Below are 9,528 nucleotides of genomic sequence, written 5' to 3'. Positions count from 1 at the left end.
TGGCCCTTTTTTGTATCTCCAGCACTGGCATACAGTTGGTGCATAACAAATGCTTGGTAACTTGACTATCAGAGTAGTACAAGCGAAGGTGTTTGACATGAGAAGAGATCACAGGTGGCATGGTGTAGGGGAAAAATCGCTGAAATTTTACTTAGAAGACCAGTTTCAGATCCCAGCCATGCCATCTAGGATTCTGTGTGACCTTGGGCAAGGGGAAGGGAATAAAGATTTCTCTAGCACCTCCTGTGTGCCAGGCACCGTGCTAAATGCTTTACAGATGTCATCATAAGTCACTTAACCTCTTTGGGGCTCCATTCCCTGCCTTCTAAAATGAGGGGGTTAGATGGCCTCTGAGGTCTCTTTTAACTCTAACTCAGTGATCTTGTGCTCCTGAAACCTCTGTGGTCTCATCTGTAAAATTATTCCCTTTCAGTTCTGAGACTGTAAATTGGCTAATTATTTTATGAACTTTCAGGGAAGGCTTCCCGGAGGAGGTATCATTTAAGCTAGGCTTTAAACTATGCATAGGATTTCAGTAGGCAGAGACGAGCTGAGGACATGCTGTCTTAAATTGTTAATAAATAAATATTTGTTGTTGTTGTTGACTCTAAGCTACCTCCAGTGACAGGAAGGTAAGTGGGGTAACTCCTAGCATTCAGGTACACAAACTCTAGCCTGTATCTACTCAGTGAGCTGCAGGTAGTCCCTGTACCCCATTTCCGCCCAGCCTCCCCAGAGACCCCCACTAAATCTTGGGGGCACATCTGCTTGCAGGTGGCTTTGGCACAGTAAAACAGGCCAATAAATTTAGCTGGTGCATGTAGGCAGTCTCCCTGAGAATGGAGCCCAGGTGGGCCATTCATCTAGGGTTTAGCTTCCCCCAAGTGCTCTGTGCCAAGTCTGTTCTCTGGCACCCAGCCCAGGGAAGGTTGCTAGAGTCAGGGGCAATTTTGCCCCTGTTTGAAGTGTAGGCTCTGGCTCTGAATGAAGGATGGCCCATTTGTTTAGGTGTTGATTAAGTGGATTCTGCTGTAAGTGACACAAAGAGTATTGTTACCATCGTAGATAAAAATCTTATACTGAAATGAATGGCAAAAGAAGCAGTACATGAAGAAGACCTGTGGGGTTTTCATTTCATTTTGGTTGGCCTGGGAAACAGCACATTAGGAACTTCTGACACCAGCTCAGTCACCATCGTCCAATGACTCTCCTTCCCCTGAGAGCAGTTAGGCCATTACCTCCCATCAGGCCCATCCACTGGCTCTTGCCATGTGAGGCACTGAAATAAATCTCTTGTAAAAGGAGCTGGTATCCCCTGGGAAATTCTGATACCCCCACACTTGGATCCAGAATGCACTGGCATGTGCAAAGTGGGACCCTCGAATTGTGATGAGAAATATACCTACCCATCTCTAAGCATTGACATTGATTGGCACAGTGCTACATAGGTGACTTTCTGCCTAACACCATCCTGCCCCAAAATTTGTCTGAACTAAAGCAGGGTTTTGTATACACACCTTGGTTGGTTGTATAATGCATTTCCTTGGTAGCTGGGACATAGAGGCATAGAATGGTGGCCCTGGAAGGTAAGACCTTAGGATGTCAGAAGAAAGTTTAGAACATAAAATGTCAGAGCTGGACAAGAGACCTTAACATATGTATAATAGTAGTAGTAGTAGTAGTAGTAGTAATAATAAAAATAATATCACTCATATTCCTATAATGCTTTAAGATTTCCAAAGTGTTTTCCTCACAACAGCCATTGGAGGCAGAGTTCAGGTCCAATTATACCAATTTGACAGATAGAGGAACTGAGACTAAAAGAGGCTAAGTAAGTGACTTGCTCAGTGTTGAGTACTAAGTGACTCAAAGCCAGGTCTCCTAAGTTAAAGGCCAGTGTTCTTTTTACTACTGCTGTACTGCTTGTCAAAAGAGGAATACAGGTTGTCCTAACTGGGAGGGACCTTAGAGATCCTCTCCATTTCTTTTACTAGCTATGATTTTGGACAAAACTACCTCTCTCAGCCTCAGTTTCTTCATATGTGGGACAATTATAGTTCCTATCTCACAGAGTTGTTAGGATCAAATGAGTTAAGGTATGTAAAGCACTTTGAAAACCTTAAAGTGCTATATACAGGTGAGCTATTATTATTGTTATTATTATTATGTAATCCAGCCCCTTCACTTGTCCGATGGAGAAACTGAGACCCAGGAAAGGGAAGTGACTTGCCCATGGTCACACAGCTAGTAAGAGTATGTGTATGTGTGTTTGGGTGTGATGATAATCACTAGAATTGGGACCCATATTGGTCCACTGGTGTTGACCACACCCCACTGCTTCTTTCTTTTAGAAACTTCTAGCCTAGGCAGTGTTTTATTCCTCCAGGATGTCTTTTCAAAAATAGGGTCTTAGTCCTGAGGGCATCTTCTCCCACTGCTTAATTCCTGCCTGGAGTCGTCACCCTCCGTTTCACATCCTAATCATTTCCACAGCAACTGGCTGTGTCAGACACAGAGCCCGTTCTGGGGGAGGAAAGGGGCTACGAGAGGTTGGCGTCAGCTAGGAAGGAGGCTTTGCTCTGTAGCGATTCTAAGGGGAAGCTACTCTCTGTCTCCCTCCCACTTCAACAGCAGGGATCCTTGAGGCAGGGTCTGTGGCAGTACTCTCTCCTGCCCTTTGCCAGCTTCATTCCATTTCAATTTCCCCTCTGGCAGCCAAGCTTCCTAGCAGGAGGTGGCATGAGGAGGATGCTCCCGTTCCCTTCCCCCTCCCCTCCCACCCCCCACCTCTCCAGGGCTCTGGAGATCATCAGCATGATGATGTCCTCATCCTCCCACTCCCCAATTAAGGCTCCAGAGGTCTCCTGGGGCTGCTGACTCCCTCTCCAAATGATCTTTATGGAGAGGAGGGAGGGGGTATCATGCAGTGAGTGGCTCATTTCCCCCACCTTCTGCAGGGAGGGAGGGAGAAGAGGAAAGAGGAGAGAGGAGGAAGCTGGAGCTGAGAAATCCCTTGGAATATAAATAAACCTTGTGGGTTCAGCAGAGAAACCTCAGTCCAGTGTGCTCCTGTCAGGAGAAAGGGTGGATTAATTCCCCATTGTGCCCATCAGGTCCTCACCCTTTGAATACACTTCATTTCTTTACCTCAGGTAACAGAGCTTTCCCTGTTGAAGCCAACACCCTAAGAAATGAGGGAGAACCGAAGAATGGGTCGCGACTCTAAGGTTGCTTACACTAGGACAGGTTTTTTGCCTGTATATTCTCCCTTTGTAGCTGAGATAGGTGAGGTGGAGAGCTCTGAGTGCACAGCATTTTAAACCCTGGCAATCATACTAACACAGGCTTATAGAGCCTTTCCTTACCTCTGCCCTCTGAGGTGGTTCAGGAAGCATTATTATTCCTGTTAGTCAAATTAGTAAACTTAGACCCAGGTAAGCAAAGCATATTACCTAAGATCACATACCTATCACCTTGAAATGCCGCAACCTGAACGTTGGTCCCTTCCAGTTCTGTGTCTTATGAGCCTACATCAGATCCCTCTTCTATAGGATAGCCAGACCCAGAGGCATTTGAAGACAGTGATCTTGCCTTCTCTCCAGGATAAATACCCCTAGCTCTTTCAAGCCAGTGTTCCTATGGCATTGTCTCCAATCTGTTCACCAACGAGATTCTTCTGAATCTCTTCAAGTTGAGCCTTCATTTTTCAATATCCTTCTTAAAATGTGATTTGTGGAATGGGGAGGATTTGGCCACTAGCAATTGAACTGCAAGTATTTCTAAGACATTACGCCTTAGTTTGCTCCTGGTACTGTTCAAATTAATTTTTTTGAACCAGGCCCATGATTTTATTGATATAGGAAACTTTCAATAAAGAAACCCTTTTAATCAATGCAGAGCAGTACTAGGTGCAAACTGAGGGACCTCAGAAACCATCTAGTTTACCTCCCAGGCTCTCATTTTACAGATGAGAAAACTGAGGCCCACTTGTTCTTCTTGACCCCAAAAGTCAGTGCAAGGGGTAGAAGTTGCAGAAAGGCAGGTTTCTATTTAATATAAGGAAAATCTTAATAATCATGAGAGCTGTCCCCAAAATGGAATGAGATGGCTCTGAATTCAAGTCTTCTGACCCCAAGGCAAATGTTCTTTCTCCTTTATCACACTGCTTCTCACCCTCTTTTCCACTTCTTGTTCCTTGGAGACCCCAGAAAAAGGGATTTAAGGAAACTGTAAGGACAGAAAATGTCAGCATGTACTCTTTGTGGCCCTATCTTGATTGGGGAAGGCAACAGAATTACATTATTTCCCTTCCTCTTCTTCCTTCTCTCTCTTTCTCTCTCTCTCTCTCTCATCTCTTTTGCTTCCTCTTCCTCTCTCTCTCCCCCTACTTCCTTTCTCTCCTCCTCTCTTTTTCCTCTTCTCTCTGTCTCTGTCTGTCTCCCTCCCTTTCTCTCTCCTCTGTCTCTGTCTCTTTCTCTCTCTCTCTCTCCCCCTTTCTCTCTCCTCTCCTCTCTCTGTCTCTCTGTCTCTCTATCTCTCCCTCTCCCTCCCTTTCTCTCTCCTTTCCTCCCCTCTCCTCTTTCCTCTCTCTCTCTCTCTCTCTCTCTCTCTCTCTCTCTCTCTCTCTCTCTCTCTCTCTCTGTGTCTCTGTCTCTCTCTGTCTCTTTCTCTCTCCCCCCACCTTTCTCTCTTCTCTCTTTTCCTCTTCTCTGTCTGTCTGTCTCTCTCTCTGTCTCTCTCCCTCTCTTCCTCCTCTCTCTCCTGCTGACAAGAGAATTGTCTCTAAATATAACATCCCCTCAAAATGCCTAGAAGGCATCAGCCAGCTCTGGATGCCTGGCAGCACACAGGTGGGGCAGGGGAGGAAGAAGGGACAGCAACCCTTTGCACTTTTCCTGGTCCCTCTGGCCATTAGGGATTGGTGTTCTCTCTCACTGCTGCTTCACTGCCAGCATTCTCTCCCTTAACCTCCATCCACTGTCCTAGAAGAGATAAGGGATGTTTCCCAGCAGGGCTAATTTGGGCTTGTTTGGCTTTTTGAGTTGATTCAGCACCGGACAAGAAAGGTGAAAGGTCATTTACAGAGTGAGGGCCTGGGGAAGGGGAGGTTCCCCTGGGCTGTTTCTAACTCAGACTAGGACAGGGACATTGCTCATGCTTCCTTTAGAAGAAGCCCCTGAATCCTGCCTTCTAGGTTTGTGGAAAGTATCCTTTCCTTGTCTGTTTCTAACCACGGACAGTCCAGGCCCCTGCATCCTGATTCTCCATTCCCCATGAACAGCATAAACAAGGGCTGAAAGCAAACGGGAAATCAGGGTGAGAAATGCCAGGGCTGCCAGACTCTACCGTCATTCTCCTGAGAGATACCTGACGACCCCTGGGGCGCTTAGGTCCATGAAAGAACATAGACTTAGAACCATGAGGTGAAGTGGGGGACTTAGGCCTTTGCTGAGGCTCTTGCCCCAGTACCCTCTCTACTTAAACTGCTATTTATTCTTCCCTGATCGCTTGTGGTGTGGAGCTACCCCTAAGTTCTCAAGGGCTATGCCAGTGGGACACAAGCTTTGTGTTTATGGTTCTTGAACTAGCCTAGCTAACTACTAGCTATGTGCCACTGGGCAAGTCACTTAATCGCTCTGTGCCTCAGTTTCCTTATCTGAAATAGTGGGAGTAATAATATCTGCGGTACCCACCTAACAGAATCATTGTGAGAAGCCAATGAGATGATGTAGATATTTGTAAAATTTAAAGTACTGTATAAATGCCATTTAATGAATGTTTCCCTACCAGACCTGTGATGTTACTTGGAGGGAGGTAATAAGCATTTGTACAACACCTACTATATGCCAGGTACTGTGCTAAGTGCTTTAAATATATCATGTCCTTTGATCCTCACAATAACCCTGGGAGGTAGGTGCTATTTTTATCCTTATTTGAGGCAGCAAGAGGTTAAATGACTTGCCCAGGGTCACACAGCTAGTGAGTGTGAGGCTGGATTTGAACTCAGGTCTTCCTGACTGTAGGCCCAGCGCTCTATCCAATGCTTCACTTAGCTACTGCATTAGAGTAGGAAACTAGTCATGAGGAAATGTCCTCTACCACTGTGAAACCTGCTCTGTGGCTCATAGCCTTTAGAGTTGTCTGGGGCAATGGCAGGTTAAGTGACTTAACACAGAGTCAGAGCCGTCATGTGTTGGAGGCAGAATTTGAACTCAGATCTTCCTGGGACTGAGACTGGGTCTCTCTCTCCACACCCTTGTGCTGCTTTTCTCAGCCACTGTACAGCATTATCTTGTTCTTCTTACATTTTAAATGGAATTTAGATAGAAATAGTCCTGGGACAAGTCAATATACTGCTATTATTCTTTTATTTATAATGTTGTGTGAACTATTGTAGAGATGGATGAAATGATTGCTGTTTGTCAATCTGTGCTTGTTGGAACAGCCAGCTGGTACAGTAGATAAAGGTCCAGGCCTGGACTCAGGAAGACCTGAGTTCAAATCCAGCCTCAGATACTTACTAGCTATGTGATCCTGGACAAGTCACTTAACCTCTGTTTACCTCAGTTTCCTTGTCTGTAAAATGGAGATAATAATATCACCTTCCTCTCAGGATTGTTGTGAGGATCAAGGGAGATAATTGTAAAGTGCTTAGCCCAGTATCCGGCACATGATAAATTCCATATAACTGCTATTGTTATTATTATTATTATTATTATTATTATTATTATTATTATTATTATTATTGATGATGATGATGATGATGATGATGATGTTACATACTTGTCGTCAGAAGGTGGGCCACCAGATCATGAATGCTTTGGCCCTAGCAATTCATGAAAATTAACTGCAAATACCTGGAAGAGGTTGTGATCTATATCAGTGAAGCAAGGTCTCCCCATAGATAAAGTCACAGATCCCTAAAGACAAAATAACTATAAAATCTTAGACTATCAGAGCTGGAAGGGACCCTTAGAAGGCATCTCCAAGCTTTCACCTCCCCTCACAAAACTGCTTCCAAAGTTGCCGCCTTGTGGCTGGCCCTGGGAAAATGCAGGAAGTACTACGGTCAGTTTTCATTGATTCATTAATACTTTCTGATTTTAGGTGATGGAGTAGGTTTAGCTTGGCTGGGTCTGAGGGAAGCTTCTGCACCATTGATTGTCTGTGAAGTTCTGTAAACATATCCAGCCCTTGAGCTGGTTGCCATCTCGATTTGGCAAATAGATATTGAAATACATCTCCAGAAGCTCTCCTCTTTCTCACTAAGGATTTGCTGGATCATTCACGATCACACTCCTTAGTATCTAATAAGGCAGCTTTTTCCACTGGGTAACATTATCTAAAAGTACAGACATCTTTTTCTTGTGAATGACACCCTTGGTGAGAACATTTAAAGTTTTGGCGCAATATACCTATTTTGGTCGTTAGGATATTTCTCTAATTCTTTAGCTTCCGGAGTGAATTCTGGACCATTTACTTAGTTCAGACTTAATAAGACCCTTGTTCTTCTGGAACAGTGGTATCAAACTCAAATAAAAATGGGGACCACTAAACCATTCAAAAGAATCCCTATAAGCTACATATTGACTTAGAAAACCACATATTAACATCTATATTCTATTTTGTTCTTAATTATCTTGTTAAATATTTCCCAATTACATTTTTATTTGGTTCTGCAGTCCATGTGTTTGACATCTCTTTTCTGGAAGACCCTTAGAAAGGGAGCAGGCATCCTTTTGTATTGAATCTAGATGTTATGTAATCAGGGAGGTGACAGCTGCTGCCAATAGCCCTGAGGAGGGAACCAGTCTCTCTTCCATTCTTCATTCTGTCTTTGGGCAGGAGAGAGAAGCAATGAGACTCACTACCTCTGGGCTAAATTGGCCCTTTTTTGGTAGCTGCAGAACTGAGTGTACTGATAGAAGGGAGAATTAGTCATGTGAGATCCCTGCATGTCTGAGCAGAACAGCTCTGGGGAGCCTTGTGTTTCCTTGGTGGTTTCCTTGTGTGTCTGTGTTTTTGTTCCTCTGAGTTAGATTTGACCCTGGGGAAATAAATCTTATACACCAGGCTAGAGTGTGAGCCACCTGTAGTCTTAGGCATGGAAAACACTGAAGAGCTTGGGCGGTGATGACTGTGTCAGCAAGAAATGGATCCTCAGATGATAACTTCTGTAGCTGAACCCAAATGTTCCTGTTCTTCTGGGATTGCCCATATCAGAGACTGCCAGGATGTTGGCCATCAAAGGTTGGGAGACTGTGACCCTAGATATGGAAGAATTGAATGTGGAATATGGAAGAATGTGTTGTGTAGGCGATCAATGTCAGAAGCCAGGATCCAAATCAGCTCTGTTTCTACCCCTACTCTTACCCCCCCCAAAGGCATCCACAGCTATGCAGATAAGTGAGTGACCTGGTAGTATAATTACAAGAATTTGGGGAAGTAGTCAAGACTTAAATGTATAATGACATCCAGTTGCAGAGGAGACTTCCAGTAAGGTCTTTCTGTATACCATTGGCATAGCCTTTTAGAACTCCAGGCTACGTCAATCAAGTACTACCTGTATCTCATCTTTAAAAATGGGAAAGCCTTTTTTACTTGAGTCTAGTCTCAGACCGTTTGTCTATTGTTTGAAGACCATCGTAGACAAGTGTGGAGAGGCTAATGAGATGACGAGGGGTTTTTTTGTTGTTGTTGTTGTTATTGTTTTTTACCACACCAACTCACAGCTTGGCTATGATACGTGCCTGTGGAAGGTGTGTCCATATAGGGGGAATATCAGATCCTTGAACTGATGAAGCTATTAGCTTCAGGAGGGAACTCTGGATTACTTAGTTCAGGCTTTAAAAAGGTCCTTGTTCTTCTGGAAAGCCCTTGGGTTGATGGAAGCAATCAGTCTTTTGTATTGAAACTAGATGTTAGAATCAGGGAGGTAGCAGCTGCTGCTAATAGCCCTAATGAGGGCACCAGTCTCTCTTCCACTCTTGAGTATGTCTTTGGATGGTAATATAGAAGAGGTGAGATCCAGTAACTAGTGAGTAGAAGAGGGAGGAGTCAAGAAATGTTTAACCTAACTGATGGGGAAGATAATGAATCAAGAAAAGCCCAGAGGATACATGGTTTTGTTGTTGTTTTGGTATTTTTTGAAGGGGGAAGGGAGGAGATAATGCCTTCTTGTAGATATCCCTTGCACTTAATAATGAGAAATTACATAGACACTGTGATTTATAATTTATAAATAGATTTCATAGATACTGTCTCATTTGACTATCTCAACAACCATATGATACAGGTAGTTAAAAAGAGAAAGATGATATTGTCCTTATTTTACAGGTAGGGAAACTGAGGCTGATCATGGGATTATAGATTTAGAGCTGGAAGGGCACTCAGGTGCCCTCTAGTCCACTCCCTCGTTTTGTAGATGAGAAAACTGAGGTCTGAGGCATCTCAGTAACTTGCCCAAGGTCATACAAGCATGGAATTCAAACCCATGTCTTCTGGCTCCAAACTGAGAGCTCTTTTCAT

The 9,528-nt window shown here is 44.1% G+C and overlaps 1 protein-coding gene and 1 long non-coding RNA gene across 2 annotated transcripts in view; one reads left to right on the top strand and one right to left on the bottom strand.

The window, feature by feature from the left end:
- The window catches only part of NOL4L (nucleolar protein 4 like), a 200,443-nt gene that overhangs the window by 67,867 nt on the left and 123,048 nt on the right, over positions 1-9,528 (top strand). The window lies entirely within an intron of this gene.
- Positions 1,505-9,528, bottom strand: part of LOC110211433 (uncharacterized) — a 47,459-nt gene continuing 39,435 nt past the window's right edge. Inside the window, exon 4 of the long non-coding RNA XR_002325394.2 lies at positions 1,505-1,579. This is a non-coding gene — a long non-coding RNA (uncharacterized LOC110211433). The remainder of the gene's footprint in view (positions 1,580-9,528) is intronic.

This window comes from Phascolarctos cinereus, unplaced genomic scaffold (assembly GCF_003287225.1).
Source record: "Phascolarctos cinereus isolate Bilbo 61053 unplaced genomic scaffold, phaCin_HiC Scaffold_2;HRSCAF=192, whole genome shotgun sequence".
In the NCBI taxonomy this organism is placed as follows: Eukaryota; Metazoa; Chordata; class Mammalia; order Diprotodontia; family Phascolarctidae; genus Phascolarctos; species Phascolarctos cinereus.
Note: the sequence above shows the minus strand (reverse complement) of the source record. Positions and strands in the feature narration are given on the sequence as shown.